Raw genomic sequence first — 20787 nt, forward strand, 5'->3', positions numbered from 1 at the left:
CTACATTTTTGCATGCATCTATATGCTGTCCTCTTCAACCTTTCGACGTTTCTATGACAACCGCATCCTTTGCCTACGTGTACGGGAGGGGTGGGGCCAAGGCGCACGTTGAAAGCCAAACCGAACGTGCCGGTGATTTTCTGTTTCTCGCGCTTGCCTCCGCCAGCCATATCTATAGCTGACCGGGGCTGTCTCTGCACCCCGAAAATATTAAAATTAATAAGGGCCTAAAATTATTATATTTATTATTATGTTAAAATTAATTAATTTCTTTTACGGTTTCTTTTTGAAAGAGGAAAATTTTCGAGATACTAAATAAATTTAAAACGACAATCTTTTCTTACTTTAGATTTTTAGTGAAATTTAAAAAATTATTTTTTTAAACTAAATTTAAAATTTAAATGAAATTAATCTAAATTAAAAAATTTAATAAAATTTAGTTAAATTAATTCCTCGTCTGGTTTGTTTTAAAATAGAAACTTTAGAGATATCATATAAATAAGTTGAAAAAATTCTTGTCATATTTTAGAATTGCAGCGAAATTTAAAAAATGATTTAAACAATATAATTCTTACAAAAATAAATATAAATTTCTTCTATGTGTATTTTTAAATCTTAAAATATTGTATAATTTTTTCGCATAACTAACTTATAACTGAAGTAATATTTACACTGCTCTGTACTGTCGAATTAACAATTTACATTTAATCCTGAGGAAAAATTTAAGGTTTTCACTATTCATTTAATTATTTATCGAAATTGTATTAAAATTCTGGTTGTTTTTTTTTATTATTATTATTTGAAACGTATAATCTTTTTTCTCATAATTACAATAATTACAAAAATCAGTAACTAGACTGTGCCTTGCATAGATCTAAAATGTTTCAATAAAATTTTACATTTAATTCAGTCAATTATGCAATTTAAGGTTTTCATTATTTTATAACGCATTTTTCTTGAATCACAACAAATAATTCTGCTTGGATTTTTTCCAGATAAATAATAATTAAAGCCAGAATTACTTTTAAATTGTATCCTTGTACTTTTTAAAATTTAAGTTTTTCTTGTCACAAAGGATACATTGTTTGCTTTATTAATTATTGGGATCATTCTTTTTTATATTGATTTTAATATTTTTGTTTCAATAAAATCGTTTCATAAAGTGAAAGTGTAATTTGCACTGTACCGAAAAAAGTCCAGTTATTGGTACTGAAATTTCAGTATACATAACAATGGTTGTTTAAGCTTTTCCAATATTCTGTCATTAATATGTCACTAAATTGGTCTCCAGATTTGATTTTTTTTTCTTATTATTCTCAATTTTGAATTTAATATAGTTAAATATTTTTATTGAAAGACACGACGTTTGTCCCTGTAATATCTTCTATATTTTTCTATTATACTTTTAATTAAAACAAAGTGGTTTTATGTGTACAACTCTAGAAAGTCTTATAAAAAAATTTATAAAATAGAAGGACAACAGACAGATTTCTCAACAAGAAAAAATCTTGAACTATATTAAAGTAGAAATTATATTTTGAATCGAAAATTTAGAAGAATTATACATTTTAATTTAATTAAAATTTAATTTTAAAAGTTTGAGGGCAGTTATCCACTTGCAATTCTTACGCTCATCAGAATTCACTACTTCAAAGAAATCCAAATATTTTATATAAATAATTCAAAGGATCGAGGAATCCATAAAATTCCGAAGTAATATAAGGCGTATAGGGGTGCATGTCAGCAACTAAGACTATTACAAAAAAAATGGAAAATGAAAGAATTCCAAAGAATTAAAAAATTTTCAATAATTTTTTGCGAACCTGGAAATGACCGGAAATTTGTTTCTTTGATTAAAATGGCCACCTGAATTTCTTAGTATTTAAAAAACTATTATATTCATTGGTGTTTTTCTGTAAAAATAATTATACTTTTTCGTACTTGTAAAAAAATTCCGACCAAGAATTGAAAAAATGTTTGATTTTATTTATTTCTTCAAGTGAATTATTTTTTTCTTAAATAGTTTCGAAATAATTTTCACATTGTACACATCAGCAGGTTTTTTGGCAAGAATTAAGGTCACGAAGAGACTCACAGTGTCTTTTATTATCTCAAACTTGTAACTTACGCCATGCATCAATTGAATTGAGGCATGGCGTCACTCACTTTCAATTGATTTGAATGCAATATGAAACACTTTAAATTCCTAAGACTTAAAGTCAAAATATATAATGAATTTGCAACAAAGAACATTAATTTTCTTACCAAAAAGACGAATTTTAAAAAAATTTCATGAATTTTCTACCAAATAGTTGAATTTTGAACTTATAAAGGAACAATTTCTAATCAAGAAAATACAATTTGGAATTTTCAGAGAGAAAAGTAATTTTGAAGATAAAAAAAAAACCAAATAATCAACAAAAAAAGTTAAATTTTAAGCCAAAGAGGTGAATCTTGCAGAAATAAACCCAAACAGTTGCATTTTTAATTAAAAATGATGAATTTTCAACGCAGAAAATTTATTTTCGGTAGAAATAGACCAGTTTTTAGCAAAACACATGAATTTTCAATTAGAAAGGAGCAATTTTAAACAAATATAATAGTAGACTTTCTACCAAAAAGCAGTTAAGCGAAAAAATGAAGAAAGGGGGTTCTTAAAAACAGATAAAAAAGAACAATTTTTTTAAATTTAATAATAAGAAAACATACACAGAATAAAGTAATGATAAAATTTTTTGCAGGAAATTTTTCAGAGGCATAAAGATTTATTCGGGCAACTTCGCGTTTTCAAAACACATGTATTGTCATGAAAAAACAAAAGAAATTTTAACCGATATTTGGTTAAAGTTTATCCTGTAAAGTTAATTTTTGTTGCAGCGAATGTTTCATTGGAAATCGATGTCAAGTTGATCTTCTGTATTTTCTGTGTACTAAATGTTATCTGAGTTCGTAACTTTTCTTCCACTGACCCCCAACCCCTGTTCGAACCATAGTTTTTAGCATGCCCCCCCCCCCCCCCCATGCAATTGTTAATGCAGTTTACTAACGCCCCGTCACAAAGAAAAATTGACAAGACTCAGAAAACGAAATTACAACAATTAAAAGAATGACAGAGAACAAGTATATTGAAACTATACTTGAGAAACTTTATTTTCAATTTTATTTATATTGGATAAAATAACAATATTACAGAGAAAAGTAGCAGCGTTTTACTTTAAAAAATTCAAATGATTTGAAAACTGAAATTAATAAAAAAATAGAAAGAGCCTCTAATTTTTTTTATTCTCATCATTTATGATTGAGAAAGTATAAGAAATCAAAATTTTAAGCCAAACAACGAACGGCATGAAAAAAAGTAAATTGAAGAAAAACATTGCTTTTTAAAAGCCTTTTTTTGTAGATCTCAAAAAGATCTACAAATTCGTTAATAATCACTTCTTAATAGGACATGTACTTTTTGTTTTATTCACGAAAAATAACATTTAAAATCTAAAAAAAAATTGTGAAAAAATGATACACGTTATAAAAAAAAACAAATAAATGATTGAACAAAAATTGTTTACCCGAAAAAGAGATACAAATTTGCTATGAATTACTTTTTAACAGGACATGTAGTTTTGGTTTTAATAATAAAAATGACATTAAAAATAAAAATGAAAAATTTGTGGAAAAACAACAAAAGGTACAAAAACAAATTGATAGAAAAAAGCTATTCGCCCAAAAAAGTGCTACAAATTTGAATTAATTTATTACATTCTTATTATTTATGATGGAGAAAGTATTAGAATTTCCCGAAATTTGACACGACATCATTCCAATTTTGAACCAAATGACGCAAAATACGAAAAAAAGTCTCAAAGAGAAATGATAGGTTTTGAAAAATCCTACAAAAATTCTTTTAACCACTTTTCAATAGGACTCGTTATTTTGTTTTATCATAAGTAATATGTGCAGAAAATCGAAAATTCCAATATCACACCAAAAGACGCCGAGATACTTAAAAAATCTAAAAGAAGACTTCTAGGGTATTTTGCTTTATCTATAAAAAATAATATGAAAACCAAAATCCTATTATTAGCATAACGACACGAGCAGCGGCGGATCCAGGCATTGGTCTCGGAGGGGGCGATCGGGGCGTATAAGTCGAAAAAAGCAAAAAAAAAATAAAATATTTCAAGTTATAAGTATAAACTATCTGTCAAAAAACGAGTCCGGAGCTCGAGTGTCACGATAATAATGTGTACCTCAAAGCCTACAGAGCTTTGAGAAACTTAATCTTTAACTATACTTATTTAAGTAAAAAATTCAGAGTATGAAATCGCAAATAAATAATACGACCTAAAGAGATCTTTTTGATAAAGTTTCATTCAAGCATTCCAAATGCAAAGAATAAATATCTGAGCGCGAATCGCGGAATTCAACAAACGCGCGGCCTAGATACGCTAAAACTTACGAGCCACGGGCACAGTGCACGATGAGTATGTGTACGCGACAATAAATAATTCATTTACGGATTATTTTATTACAAACTAACAATTAAGAGGTAAATGTTTTTGAAACTTTCCAATAATTTCTGACCTTTTAGCTTAAATTGATAAATGTCAGGCACAATATTTATATATAATACTCAACCACTCGAGTAAAATTAAAAAATACATTTTTTTCAATTTTGAAATTATGGGATTCTCAATTTAATAAATCGGGACATAATTTACATAAATAGTAAGATGCATACATTTCTATAAAATGTTATTTGAAAATAAAATAAAAATTAACTTTATTATACAATTTTATCATTTAACTATAATTTTTTTAATTCATAATAATTACACAAACAAATTTACGAATTATTGATTACTTAAATTAATAATCGTGAGGGAGGTGGTATTCCTATAACATTCAACTCTACATCTAAAAACTCCAAATCGCTAATTCTACATGCGAGAACGCTATACGATCATATTTACTTAAAAAATTAATTATTTTAAATTTCAACTGAATATGTTCATCAATTAAAAATTTTAATTTCTTCAAAGGTATAGTTTCATTTAGTAGAATTTCTACCACCTCTTTTTCAAAACAACATAATAATATGATTCATACACAGTACATTTTAATTTGCAAAATGAGTAATTTTTTCCATAAAAGATGTAGCAGCTAAAAATATTTATTACGATACAATTGCATTTTAATTAAATTTAAAAGTACATCTTATGCATCTACATATTTTCTTGATGCAAAATTGAATAAAATAATTGATTCATGCATTGAAAATAATAATTCATAGTTCTCAATATAAAATTTGTATTTTATATTTTTAAGCATTTACCGATTTCGTATCGGCTATTTGATGGAATTGTTCGACGGGTGAAGATTACAGGGGCAAAGTAGGTGGAAGGCGCGATCTTCGGGTTGAGAGGCATGGGGGGATCGGGCAATTTTCGCCGGGAGCGACCTGAAAGACCCAACAAATAGATTTAATTTTAGGTGCTAATAAATATGGCTCGTACTTATTGCCTGGCCTAAAGCAAATTCTGTGTAACTTCTGAAGTCTTGCATGAAGACTTGACTAAAAGTTCTGGAAACTGGAAGAACTCCCTAATAGAGATTCCCTGACTGACGAAAAAAAGTTTTGCGAGGTACATTTCTTCATGACGCACCAACGCACAAACCATGGAGGCACTTAATACGATTACCATTTAAGAAAGAGCCCCCACTAAAAATTGGTGCCTTCTGCTCTAAAGAAAAAATCATATTGGATAAGGTTCTACGACGATTGACTAAAAATGGAAAATTGTTCCCAGAATATTCAGCTTTTTTATCTGAATATGAGAAACTAAGACATATGGAACTTGTGAGAGACAAAGAGATAGATCATTCTATTCCGATTGTGTATTTATCACACCACCCGGTTTTGAGAGAAAGTAGTTCTACTACTAAACTAAGAGTTGTATTTAATGCATCAAGTTTCACTTGTACTTCCTTAAATTCACACGTGCATATTGGTCTAAAGATTCTAAATGATTGAATCTCTATTATATTTAACTGGAGATTGCCTCGTTTTGTTTACATGGCTGACATAGAAAAAATGTTTAGACCAATTTTGGTAGATGCTCGTGACTGCAATTATCAAAGAATTTTATGGTGCAGTAAGTTTTCTTCAGCTAAAACTATCCTGGAAAGGAATATCTACTTCGATGATATTTTTTTGGTGCGGATACTAAAGTACAAGCCAAGCAGAAGCGACAGGGCTATAGAGTTTTCGTTAACTCAAGATGTTCAGCTCAAAGTTTTGGGCTTATTTTGGGATCCCGAATCTGAGTCGTTTCATTTTAAGATAACTTCTCTTTCAGTAGAGACTCTAACTAACAAGATCGTTTTTTTTAATAGCTAAATTATATGATCCGATGGGTTAATTAACTGCAAGAGCTTTGCTTACGGAAGCTTGATTAGGATGAGAAGTTGCCTACCGACCTTTAAATTCCTTGGTCTGATTATCACAATACTTTAGAGAAACTAGAATCTCTGAAAATTCCTAGATGGACTGGTCAACTGCAAGAAAATTTTCATTATGAGCTTCACGGATTTGCGGATGCTTCTTCCAAAGCTTACTCCGCTTCTGCTTATCTTAGGGTTCTCCGTGAATATTTAAATGATACTTACATTTGCTCGTTAATGGCTAAATGTAAAGTAGCCCCTCTTAAATGCTTCTCAATTCCACGTTCAGAATTATGTGGAGCAGCCTTGCTTGCTAAGGTACTCAAATTCCTCATGGATACGATGTCGCTTGAAAATGTCCCCAATTTTTGTCAGACTGATTCAGTGACTGTTTTGGCTTGGCTCGGTAAGCATCCTTCAAACTTCCTTCTACTATCCTTCTACGATGGGATTCTTGCCGGAAAATATTCTAAAGAATCCTTTATGGTGGCTAGGCCCACTGTGATTAAAATTGCACTCTACAAAATGGCCAGATCATCGCCTCGATTCTCCAAAACCATCTGACTTACAACCACGAATTCAAGAATGCCATAACGTATCTAAACTCCCAAATATTTCGGATTCGGAATATTTCGGATTAAATATGTTCCTCTGAAAAACTTAAATCCATTTTTAAATTCTATTGGCTTCTTGCGATTAGGAGAAAGGTTATGGCATGCCCCTATCAGCTTTGATGAGAAGCATCTCATAATTTTACCACAGTATCACCTACGTAAAATTTTACCGTACATATTCACATTAGATCCCTACACGCTGGTCTACAATTGACCTTGCATACGCTCAGGCTGCGTTTCTGGATCTTAAGAATGCGCCCTCTGGTTAATGGGACAATCAAGAATTGCTATAAATGTACGCGAGAAAGAGCGACTCTTTCCCAGCAAGTAATAGGGAACTGACCTGTTTTTAGAGTAACTCTTAATCGCCCATTCACGCATATAGGAGTAGATTATCCAGGACCTTTTAATGTACGATTTTCTCGTGGGCGTGGTAGCAAAAGTTATAAAACTTACGTTGCACTTTTTGTTTGTTTCTGCACGCGTACTGTACATTTAGAGCTTGTGTCTTATTGTACGTCTGCTGCCTTTCTTGCCGCCTTCCAGTGATTCTCTTCTAGGCGAGGAAGACCTGCTAACTTGTATAGTGACAATAGCACAACATTTCACGGGATTGATAAAGAATCAAGAAATTTTATTTTGAAACTCAGGCTCGATAATACATAATTTGCATAATGAAATCGCTACCGACGGCACCTCGCGGCATTTCACACCTCCATCTGCACCTCATTTCGGAGGTTTATGGAAAGCTAGTGTTAAAACTTTAACACCATCTAAAGCGAATTTTTGGTGCGCGCACAGTAGCTTACGCAGAGTTTTCTACTCTCCTAACGCAAATTGAAAGTTGCCTAAATTCCCGGACTATTGCTCCACTTTCCAATGATCCAGAAGACTTCGCTTATGTCACACCTGGACATTTTTTATTTGGGGTTCCTGTGACCAGTATTCCCGAACCATCCGTAAAATTCACTGCACAGAACCGATTGACACGTTGGCAATTAGTACAAAAAATTTATGAAATTTACTGAAGAAGATGCGATATTGATTACATATAATCGTCGCAGAAACGCTACAAGTGATTCAATAAAACTCTAAGTCTCATGATCGGTGATATTGCTCTTATCAAACATGATTCACCACCGTCATATCGATGGCTATTGGGTAGTATTACTAAATTTTACAAGGAAAACACGATTTAGTACGATCAGTTTGCGTAAAAACTGGCAGTTCTGAATATGTTCGATCGATTACTCAAATCTGCCTCTTGTCTGTAAAATCGAAAGAGGAAAGCGAAATCTAAAGTTTAATGTTAAGATATATTTAAGGAAATCGTGTAACATAGCAATTCCTCTCCTTGTTAATTCATTCGCACCACTAATGTACTAATGGATCATGGCGGGCGGTTAAGACCTATAGCAAATTATTTTAGTACTCTTTACACTAGCTTACGTGGCGGGCGGAATTTATTTTTCTATTAGATAAAAATTGAGTTTGAATGCTTGTCAAGCTGTTATTATATGTTCGAGGTAGCCGGTATGTTTACGAAAAGCTCCGCAACTTGGCTTACAAGAAATTTTTCACTGTGAGTTAATCGGTGTAACGAATAAGTGTATGATACAAAGCTAAGAGTTTTGAAGTATTGTCTGAAGAAATTGTAGGAAACTTTAGTGTCCTTCGTTATGCAGTGAAATTTGAGTATGATTAAGGAGGTCTTAGTCTGCCGGACTCAGATTTGTATTAATAAATTAATAGTGGCTGAGAAGGCTATTCTTTAATTTCGAAACATAATGAAAACTTGCTCTCGAAATATGAGGAGGCTGAAAATAAAGATTTAGTATGGAGGTATCGCACTGTAACAGTTATAAAAGTTATAAAAGTGGCTTTCAGTATAAATTGAAGATTAAATATTTTAGCTTGGAATTTGATTGTAATATAAAATGTAAATCACAGAAATGGAAACAAAAATACGATGTTTACAGGTATAGTCGAGAATGGCGCGAACTCGCGAACTGTTGGCTTCTTCTTCTTATTATTAATAACGTTGGCTTAATACTGGCTGTTGTCTTGTATATCCTGTCATGGCTAAGTGAGGGGAGTGTAAACTCCTCGTAATCTGAAACATAAACATTGCCGAACAGGGCTCGCCCACTCTATCTCGAAGTAAATGGGAAAGTTAACCCGGAGACAAAATAAAGAAATAGGAAAATAATAGATTTAAAATTTAGAAAGGAGCAAAAAGACAGGTTTTTATATTTGCAAGTTAGTTTCCCTAAAAAATTTGAAAACTGGGGTAACCACCCTAATTATAGAATTTGCTAGAAATTCACAGCTACAGTATGGAGGAGGGCATTTTAAAATTTTGTTTAAAGATTTGATAAGATCAATCCACTTTCTTCGATTCTGAAATGACTAGAACCAGGGTTTCTAACTATTATTATTATTATTATTATTATTATTATTATTATTATTATTATTACACCATTAAGCCATTCCTTTTTCGGGGTAGGCATGACTCACTCGGTAGGGGAAAGGAGTTGTGTGTGGAAGGGATAGAGAATTTTCAGATTGATCCAGAATTCTCGTGTTATTTAAGTAAATAACACGTTCGTTCCGCAACACTACTCCGATCCAGGTTGCTGATCAATCTCTCTAGCAATCGCTCCAAGCGAAGAACCTCACGCAGTCGTTATGTAAGGTTCCCCACTTGGGTCCATTAGTGGCCAAGGTCTTTTGTTTCAGGCGTCATTCACTCTACTGACACCCTTTTTATTAACTATTTGCCGCCATACTTTCGTGTCCTGTCATACTTCTCTAGCTTCTTTTATGTCCATGCATTTTTTCATGCAGGCTCTCGTGTTTCTGTGACTTCTTACGTCTCTTCTAACTAGGATCTCATTCACACATTCTAACCATTCTTTCCGCGGTCTACCTCTGGGCACGCTGCCATTTACTTTACCTTGATACACTTGTTTCGTTAGTCGTTTATTTGGCATTCTCTCAACATGTCCAAACCATCTTAACCGATTTCTTTCCCATGTGTCTACTAGCGTCTCTTCTGCACCACATTCTTTTAGAAATATCTCGTTACTTACTTTGTTCATCAGGGTTTTCTCGCATATTATGCGCATGAATCTCATGTCAGTTGCGTTAATTTTACTCCTATCTTTTTCTTGATAAGTCCATGCCTCGCTACCGTATAGTACAGTCGGTACAAATATAGAATTATGTATTGCCATTTTAGCTTTATTTTATTTATTTTTACTTCTGACAAGGGGACCTACTCTACCAATAACCTTCTTATCTTCGTTTATTCGTCTATCTAATTCCTCATCTATATTCCCGTCCCTAGTAAATAAGCTACCAAGGTATACAAACTTATCAACTTGTTCAATTCTCTCATCATTTAATTTAATCACTCTTTCCTTCGAACACCATAGTTTTTGTTTTATTTGCGTCAATTTTGAGGCACACGCTTTTCATGCTTGCATCTAGTTTATTCAACATTCTTTGTAAGTCTTCGATAAACTCTGCCATAACTACCTTGTCATCTGCGAACGCTAACCCACATACCCTTACTGTTTCGAGATCCACGCCCTCTTCGTCGAAGAGAGCCATTCTTAAACACTTGTCCATAAATAATATAAATAACCATGAAGACATAACGCATCCTTTTCTAACTCCTTCAATAATATCGAAAGTCACTCAGTTTCCCATTCACTCTTAGACTCGCTTTGCTACCTGTATATATTGTTTTTGTAGCTTGTAGGAGTCATCCACTGACTCCATATTCTTTCAGGACTTCCCAAAGTTTACTTCTATCTACCTTGTCAAAAGCTTTTTCTAGGTCAATAAATGCACAGAAAACTTTTTTTCCTACTCTCAATCTTTTTTCTGTTATTTGCCTTAAGCTAAATATTTGATCCGTACATGACCTTCCTGGCATAAACCCACTTTGCACTTCGCAAATCTTTGCTTCTGTTATTTTCATTACCCTATGAATAATTATTTTTGCATATATTTTACTTACGGTGCTTAATAAGCTAATCCCTCTATAATTATTGCATTCGCTTTTATCTCCCTTTCTCTTGTATATTGGTACGATAATCGCTTTTTTTCCAATCGTCTGGGACGTCTCCCATCTCGAAACATAAATTTATCAATTCGCACAATCTATGTGGTATGCACGCGCTACCGTGTTTAAGCATTCCAGCGTTAATACCGTCTACCCCGGCAGCCTCACCGTTTTTCAAGTTCTTAATTATATCCCTAACCTCAGTGGCACAGACTTTCTCAATTGAGTTTTCCATCGCATCGTGTTTAACATCGCAGTTGTGGTGGCCTATAGCTTCATCTCCGAATTGTCTCCTAAAATAGTCTCTGAAAGCCTCTAGTATTCCGTCTGCATCATATACCATTTCACGCCTACTATTTCTCATGTTAACAAATTGTGTACTTTTGTTTCCTTTAATTTATTTATAAAGTAGTTTCTTGCTTCCTTCAAAGTCGTTTTCTATTTTCATCTCTTCTTCTGCTCTAATTGTATCTTTACTTTCTTTAACTAATCGTTTGAGTATCCTGTTTTCGCGTCTATAATCATTTCTACGTCTATTTCTTTCCTCATTGCTAAGACCTGCGATGTTCAAAGTTCTCTTGTACGCTTCTCTCTTTGCTTTTTGGGCAGCCTGAATTTCATCATTCCACCACGCATCACCAGACATTCTTCCTACAACTGCGGTACCACACACTTCGATCGTACATCTAACAAGGATATCCCGTAACATTGTCCAGGCGTCCTCTATATCTTTGTTTTTTATACGGTCCTCCCATGTTACCCTATCTATGCTTTCGATTATCTTATTTTGGAAATCTATTCGCACATTCGGTTTCTGTAGGTTCTCAATTTTGATTCGCGTTTGTTTTGCTTTCTTGGTTCTCTTTTTTCTCCATCCCCGATCTAAGTTAATGTTTGAGATCAGAAGGTAATGATCAGTATTGCATCTTTATCTTTATCCGCAACAACAAAGTCAATTATACTGCGGCTATTTCCTTTAGACCAGCTGTACATGTGGATCATTTTATGCCTAAACCAAGTATTTGTAATGAACGGACCCCTTTCTAAGCATAGACCAACTAATTTATCTCCGTTATAGTTTGTTCTTGGATCCCCAAAATTACCTAATACTCTTTCTGTATCCTGATTTTGGATGCCCACCCAACCGTTCATGTCTCCTAGTAGAATTATTCTTTCCCCATGTTCGCAAATATTTATTGTGCTATTTAAATTGTCCCAGAAGGCGTCTTTTACTTCTCTAGGATCACTATCAACTGGCGCGTAGCATGCTATGATAAATAGTCTTCTGATTCCTACTTTCATTCTGGCCCACAGCAGTCTGTGAGATATGAAACCATGGTCTCTGAGATGCTGCTTTGCTCTTTCATTCAAAATCAGACCTACTGCTTGTTTGTCATGTGATTCACAGTCTACTCCTCACCATATTTCAAATCCGCCTTTCAACACGACTTTTTTTATGTCTTTGGTTTCGCATCCCTTTTTCTTTGTTACGGACACACATAAAATGTCTAGTTTCCTCACTTCCATAGTTTCACACAATTCTTTTACATTGAGATCATTTACTCCCCTAGCATTCCAAACACTCAGTCTCCATTCGTCGCCTGAAACATGACCTTCAGATTTTCCGTGTGCATGCCTTTTGTCATTAAAAGTTACAGTCCTTTCCGAGGCTATTTTGTAGTTTGTATTATTCATTGTTTAAATTATACGCCTAACTAACACCTTTATGCAATAAGTTTATTTTATGAATCGAAATGATGTCAAAGTTATGTATCAAATCGTCATATGGTGGAGATTGTAGTTATAACGTCAGTCCCACCAAAAACTTCAGTTAATAAGGGAGGGTTGGGAGAGGGGGGATGTAGAACTGGAAGGTTTATAATAATACAGAAAGTACGTGACGCCTTTGTTTTCCCCTATTTTTTTCAATAGTTGTCGCAGGTTTTATCTAAAGTTTCACAAGTTAAACTGAAAACATCAGAGAAGGAAAGGGAAATGTTTAAGAGAGATGCATCTCTGGATGCAGTTTTAGCAGCCAGGTCCGCGGCTTCGTTGCCGGGTATGCCACTGTGGCCGGGTATCCAAACCAAGGAGACTGTACATTTGGGCTTGTTTAGAATAGCTAACCGGTTACTAATTATATAGACTAGACAGGAGTTGATGGGACTAGGACAAATGGTATCTATGCTTTGAAGAGCACTGAGTGAATTTGTGAAAATTACTGATTTGGTAAAGCGATGCTTTATAATGTTATCTAAAGTGTACAAGATGGCAATAGCTTCTATAGAAAAATATAGGCAAAACTAGATATTTTTCACGAGAGACTAAAATTGGCTCGAGTGTCTTCGTATGAGAATTCATAGGCGATGATCAAGGTCAGAGAAAATTTTTATGATTTATTTTTTAGCCAAAAACCAAAAGCGTTTTTTGATAGGTGGTTCGCAGAATTCTGCTAACATAACATTTATGAGTGTTCTATTTCTGTAACCTGAGATTAACGTTACAGCTTGATTACGAATTTTTTCTAATTAACTGAAATTCTTATGTGTTGTAAAATTAAAAATATGAAATCCGTGTTCCAGACAGCTTCTGATAAGGGGCGTTTTTACAGTTCTGAGGATATGAGGATCTACACCGCACCAAGTCTCTCTAAGAACTTTGAAAATGTTTAGGATTTTAGGTATATTGTCAGAGATATTGGAAGTTGAATTTAAACGTGATTCCATAGTCGAGAAAAATATCCAGAAATCTAGCTAATGGGGATGGCAGGGTAATAACGCCATACAATGAAAGGGTGTAACAAGGATTGTCGGTATCAAAGTTGCGTCTGTTGAAAACGACCTGTTTGATTTTTGCAGGGCAAAGCTCGAGTCCCCTGCTGTCCAGGAACTCTGAGCGCGCATTCAGACACTGCTGCAGAGAATGGATATAAACCGCAGGATCCGCAGAGCGACCGATTATGGCAATGTCATCTGCAAATTTTATTATCAGGCAATTTCTAGGGATGACAGTGTGTATTTTTCTAGTGTAGATAGAGTAGATAATGGGAATAGGGATGGTTCCCTGAGGGAGACCCACTGTGCTGAGCCTTGGACCCAACAATTGTCCGTTAATCTGGAAGTAAATATTTTTACAGTATGTAGATCTATAGATAAATTGAGCCATCGGTCAGGGGACACCAATTTCCTTAAAGTCCTCAATGATCTTCTCTTCCTGAACCCGAATTGTTGGGGCGACAGGAGATTATTGTGCTCCGCATACCACGAGAGTCTGTTGAATACCTATGTTTCTCAATTATCTGAAACAGGCAGGATGCTAAAGATATTGGACGGAATTTTCGAGGAGTTGATTTTGGAATAAAAAGGACGAGAAATTCATTCCAGAATTTAGAAAAAGATCCAGACTGGTAGATTTAATTGAAGATGTTAAAGAGAGTGATTCTTACTTCCTTAGGAAAACGCTGAATGGTGTTATAGTCAACTCTGTCTGAACCTAGAGAGTATTTAGTTTTCAGTGGCGATAAGGTAATGGAGAGCTCAGGGTCTGTGAAAGGAGCCTCCAGAAATTCGTTTCTCGCACAGTTATAGGGGAAGAAGTCGAAGAAAGCAGTTGGAGGGCAAAGTTCTTCAGCCAAAGCCACGGAGCAGGAATAAAACGCCTCCCTGGAGGGCCAGGGCGGTGGACATCCAGCGCAGGCTTACCCTTGGACACGCAGCGAGCACAACCTCGTCGACGCATATTACAAAGGCCTCATATTTTAAGAGGCAGTCTAAATTCGTAGACTCAGACATCTCTGCATCCTGTAAAATAGATTCGAAAAGATGAGAAGAGAATGACAACCAGTTGGTGCGTTTAAGTTTATATCTCTGCGACTGAAATAGGGCTATTGGTACTGAAATTTCTGTGCTAGAAATAACGGGGAAGTGATCGCTGCCCAAAGATTCGTTCCAAGCCCCCCAAGAGGAGAGTGTGTGTATCCTGAGCAGACCACCAAACAGGTGTATTCGTATGTATTTTTCGTCGCTGAATCCGAATCTGAAGTCAGATTGGGGTGTTTCCCAGTTGCTTTTCGAGAAAAATACAAAACATGGTTTTTTATGGTTTATAATAAAGAAAAATGGTTAAAATGTAGGATTTTAAATTAGTTTCTTTTTGGGCACACGATTCTATTCGAGTGATCGGTGTAAAGGATTTCTGCGACGTTTTTGTCCCGATGTTTTCGTTTCTCATTTAATCATCGAGCAGTAGTCTGCCAACATATTTGCATCCCATCGTCCTTGGAATTGACGTTCGAATTCTTTTAGGTATTAGTGAAACCTCTTTTCTTGTTCTTCACTGAAATCACTATTATTTTCTGGGAATCGATCGATATACGAATCAAGCTAATGGATTTTCAAGCTCATTAGACAGCCTAATTTCTGAAAATCTCGCACCATTGCTGCTATCAAATTTTCGTAATCCGCATCTTTTGTAGTACCTAAAAATTTGGTTCACACATTATTGAAACTCAACCATGCCGCTTTTTCGGTATCATTCTTAGTTTCAACCAATTTTGCATCTCTAAATAAACTGCGGAATTCAGGGCCATCGAAGATACCTTCATTTAATTTGGAATCACTTTTGTGACTAAAAACTTGGCCCAAATATTCGAAGCATTACCCTTCCTTTTTTAAAGATTTAACAAATTGTTTCATTAAACTAAGCTTGATATGAAGAGGAGGTATTACAATTTTGGATGAATTGACGAGTGGTTCAATTATAATATTCTGCTTTCCAGGTTCAAAAGATGTTCTTGATGGCCAAGTTTTTTTTGCATACTGATTTTTTCTATCCCTGCTATCAAACATATACAGGTAACATGGATACTTGGTGAATCCAGATTGTTGTCCATGTATTATAGAGAGAATTTTGTAGTCTCCACGAAATAGCCACTGATATTCTTCATACTTAATTTTTTTGCAAACCATTTCAAGGTTCGAATACTCTTCTTTTAGCACAGTTGAATGTGCTTATGGTACAGGATCGTATTTGTTTGTATTGTGAAGAAGGACTGCCTTTAGGCTGCGCTTTGATGAGTCAATAAACATCCTCCATTTCTGAGATTGATATATGTTCGGTTTTTTTTGGTACACAAATAATTTTCCAAAAAATCCAAAAAATTTTTTTCTCATTTTTGGTCACTATATACATCTAAAAATAGGATAGAAACCAACATTTTTCTCAAAGCGTGTTGAAAGTGTCTGAAAACCGAAATACGCCGCGAGGCCCCCCGAAGCGCTCGTAACGCATGGTGTCCATGAACCAACTTTTAATGTAAGGTCGGTCTCCGTGAACTCGATCTGGCGCTGCGAGATCGAAAAAACGTGTCCTGAAAAACGAATTGAAAAATTCTTTAGTACTTATCCGGTAGTATTAGTGCGGGTTTTTTAGTCATTTGGATCCGTTTTCAGTGACCCTGAAAACCCCCGAGTAGCAAACATCAAGCAAATCGGATCAATTTTCATATATATCGTCCGCCATATTGAATCCGCCATTTTGAATTTTGAAATTTTGACGTCGGGTTCGTTTTCAGCGTCCCCGAAAACCCAAGATTACCGAGTTTCACTGTTCTATTCCCCATAAACTGCCCATAAATACATTTATTCTGTGTATCATATATGATACGCTGTGCTTCGAAGGGTTAAATTTTGAACGCGTTTTTCTCGAAAAAGTGTTTTTTAAGCTGGCAGCCACGATCTCGGCCGATCTACTGGGCCGATTTTTCACAAACTTGGAGAAAATTTTTATAAGGTGTATCGCTATCGTATGACCCTCCATCATAATTTTTCATTAACATTTAACAATTTTTAAAAACAATTTACTTTGCAAAAAACGGTCAAAAACACAAAACTTCTACCATGAATTCATTTTTTAATATTTTTTAATAATTGAGGTTCATCCGATACCCACTTATGTGCTTTTTAAGAATCTTTTTGGATGTTGTGTTTCGGATAAGCCAAAGTGGAGTTATCGTGGCCGCCGAATGAAAATCGATTTTGTTCGGGCTGGCGTATCTCCGCGGGAAGTCATGGAAAAAGATTTTTTTAATTTTTTTACATTTAAAAATATGTACTATAATATGCTGAGAAACCCACTTTTATGTAATAAAGTCTACTACCAAAAAATAATTGTTAACTAGTTAACTAGATTTGTATCTTTTGCAAAATATATACGAAATTGTTCCTCTCGATTTCGATACACAGTTACTTTAGTGCCCTTCGTCAACATATTTCTACTCTTTAGCTCTGAAGAAATAAATTCAACTTGTTCCTTCGATAGACCAGCTTTTCTAAATAGATCATTAAGATTTTTTTATCAAATTTTGTCGTAGGTCTCTCTTCGCCGAAAGTGATGAATTCCTCTTCGCTATCGGAAGAATACTCGTCTTCTGTCTCATCGGAGTTGCGTAAAGCCGTCTCATCTGATATGCTCTCACACGTTTCATTTGTTCTATCATGACCAGGATTCCTAACTTTTTTTAAATTTACATCGACTTGCAGTGCATTAAATCCTGTAGTGAAGCTGGCTCGTGACTCGTTATCTTCTAGGCCTTCTACAGTCGTCTTTTTTGGAAACTGAACGCTTGTAAGAGTATGATAAGCTACTTGATTTTTTTAAATTTTGTTCACACCATCTACTGTGGTTAAAAAAAAGCAATCGTTTTCATCGCATGGTTCTTCCCATAATGTTGGCATTGTAAATCTTAGTTTGCTCTTATTCTTATTGGTTTCGTAACGACTGATCATGCTGTTGCACGTGCTACAGATTACATGAGGGGCCCAATTTTTATGTTGTAAAATTTCAATTTCATAGCATGTTCTGTATAAATCTTCAATTTGGTTTGTTATTTTGCTTCATCTTTTCCCAATGTATTCTGAACAAATGTAACAAAAGTTATCCGCATTTCTGGTGTATTTGTGAGTGTATCGATTGCTGGATGTACCAGCACAGTTTATTGAAGGTTGAAAGTTATCCATAAAAAACATATGACCCCGCACGTTAGGAATCCTGTCCCGATCGCAGGTGGGTCCACCGTCGTAGGGGTGATAACTCTCATACCTCCCCAGACGTAAGTATAAGAGCTTTCCGACTTTGAGGAGAACAATGTCAACTTGTCGTCGGACACACTACGGCATTATCCTCACATCCTAGCGCTCTCCTGCAGGACAGCGCGCTTTCGCTGGATTCGTTACTACGAAGGGCTTCCAGGACGGGTACGAATGGTTGGTTCACCTGTGTTAAAGGGGGGGTTCAAATCTACCTTATCCTAGGCACAGCAGAGTTTAATTGCTCCTCTACAATTATGCGAGCTGCCCCAAAGGGAATTGTGCCAGTTGAAATCAACGCTTATGACAACCGAGCTGCAATTCAAATCTTTAATCGAGTCGAAAATTTGGGTCCACGTCACCGAAGTTATAACATTAGCGGGAGTGGGTACCCTATAAACTGAAACAATAAGAAGCTCCCCTTGTGAGGTACCAATTGAGATGGCTAAAGTTTCAACTTCGTCCTCCATGCTAGGGATAGAGGTGATCTGCGAGAAAGTGATGCCTCTTCAAAGGGTGATAGCCAGCCCACCATGACTATTACTGAGTCTATCCGTCCTGATAATGTTAAAGTATTTCTTTTTTAAATTTTGTTTGGACGTAAGCTTTAAAAAGGCTTCTGAAAGAAGAATTATATCAAACTTGTCCCTAATATTTGAAAGGTCGCCCTGTTTATTCAGGGCACCCCGAAAATTTTTCTGAGTTGTGCCATTATGGTAAGAAGGGTTTGCTAGATTCGTCACACTGCGTATTAATGTATTTAGACAATTTTACCCCTCCTCTAAATCAAGAGACCCCGAGAATAAGATCTCGATTAGGTTCATCAGAGCAGATAGGATCGTGCTAACAGTCGGAGGGTTGAGCAAGTTCATAAGGGTGGAAAAGGAAGAAAGAGAGGCGAACGGTGGGTTGGAAAGCGAGGAAGAGGGTCACTTGTACTAGGAAGGTTGGAAGCTGACATTTGAGTAAGCTGTAGTCCTGGGATTGTATGCCGAATGCCTTCCTGGAGTTTGAGATGAGGATTTCAGAAGGCGAGTCGAAGCTTTTGCTATTGACTTGGCTTATTCCATGCTTGGGAGAAGTTAAAAATAAGGTTAGAGCGGAAGTCGCGTAATCGGGGCCCTTCCCTGATTTTAGAATTGCTTTAGCCTTCTTGAAAGTCATTTTATACTTAGTAGCGAAAAGACATCAGCGTTGACTGGATTTACAGTGTTTGTTGATGTGTCCAAATCGAAGGCAGTTGAGACACATTCTTGGTAGAGGAATGTAGGAGCCATCCTGAAAAAAGGCCAAGAAGAGGGAGACTCTTTCTGGAAGGCATGTTCCTTTAAAAGTGAGGAGGACAGTCTTTGATGATTCAAGTTTAGTTTCCTAGGTTTCGTGGACTTTCATTTTTCTGTTTAGACGGAAGACTTCCAGGACTGTGACTCTGTTTCTGAGTAGACCTAAAATCTGAAGATTCTAAACAATCTCTTCCCTAGAAATCTCATGGGATGCAACGCGAATTACACCCTGGCAAGTTGAAAAACTGGCTAGAATGAAGAAAACTTGAGCCGTTCAAATTTCTGGGAATTTCTTCAAGCAGCATATTAGCTCACTTGAAGGACTTAGCCATGACTGAGTAGTCGAAACCACTGCCACGAACGTCGCTAATATGGCCGAGAAAGTATTTTTGTAAAATACGGCCGTTCGTGTCGGCAGCAAGATCTTTTTTCGCGTTTTCCGAATTCATTTTCTGTTTTATTATGATTAGGCACTCGCCTGATTCGAATTCGTTGTAGCGATACTGGTAGTGAACTTTAGGGAGTGAGTTAATGGATCTTTCGGTACCAAGATTGGTATCAGCAATGGTTGCAGAAACCTCTGATTTAAGAAGCGCTACCCGTCATGAAGAGCAGACATCTCGTGCCAGATGCAACATCCTGAAAAAGAGGAGGGTAAGGGGGCTCCTTCGCGGGATTGCTCTCGCCACCAGACAAAAATCCAAGAAAGGAGGCCATGTCCCCGTAAAAGTTATAACATCAGAACCTAAGGAGATACGTACAAATAGTAAAAAAACTGAGCACATGGCTCTTTAAAAATGGTCGGCGCCGGCTGGCAAAAATTGTAGGTTACTCACCAAACCCCAGGCATATCTGCCGCCTGCGTTTGCGTGATATTGGTGGTAGCTTTCTGGGAGGACTCGCAGACTTAAACTTATTTGCTAATACGAGCGTCTTTATGTGCCTCGAAGATTTCACATTCCACGAGGCATCTTATTTCGACTCTGATTTTAACTATACGTAGTAATATATTCTAACAAGGATTTACCAAATCAGGTGCCTTTTGCAAAGGGTACTTTATTGAAATGAATAAAAGTAAAATATATACATCACATTCAATTTTATTAGTCTATTAAACAGTTATTTATAGATATAGAAATGATGTGATCTAGTCATCACAACTTAACAGTTTAGAAAGGTTACCTGCACTCGAGCAATAGTCACGAGTACGGTAATAGTAATGTAATACAGCACTCTTCATACAAATTATTTATTAATTTTTCTCCGTGTGGGCAATCAATTTGCCTGGAATTCGC

General features: G+C 35.5%; 1 protein-coding gene across 2 annotated transcripts in view; it reads left to right on the top strand.

Annotated features, from left to right (window-relative positions):
* Nucleotides 1-20787, top strand: part of LOC117176212 (L-lactate dehydrogenase-like) — a 111633-nt gene that overhangs the window by 76539 nt on the left and 14307 nt on the right. The gene's annotated exons all lie outside the window — the stretch shown is intronic.

The sequence above is a fragment of the Belonocnema kinseyi genome, chromosome 7, assembly GCF_010883055.1.
Source record: "Belonocnema kinseyi isolate 2016_QV_RU_SX_M_011 chromosome 7, B_treatae_v1, whole genome shotgun sequence".
Taxonomy (NCBI): domain Eukaryota; kingdom Metazoa; phylum Arthropoda; class Insecta; order Hymenoptera; family Cynipidae; genus Belonocnema; species Belonocnema kinseyi.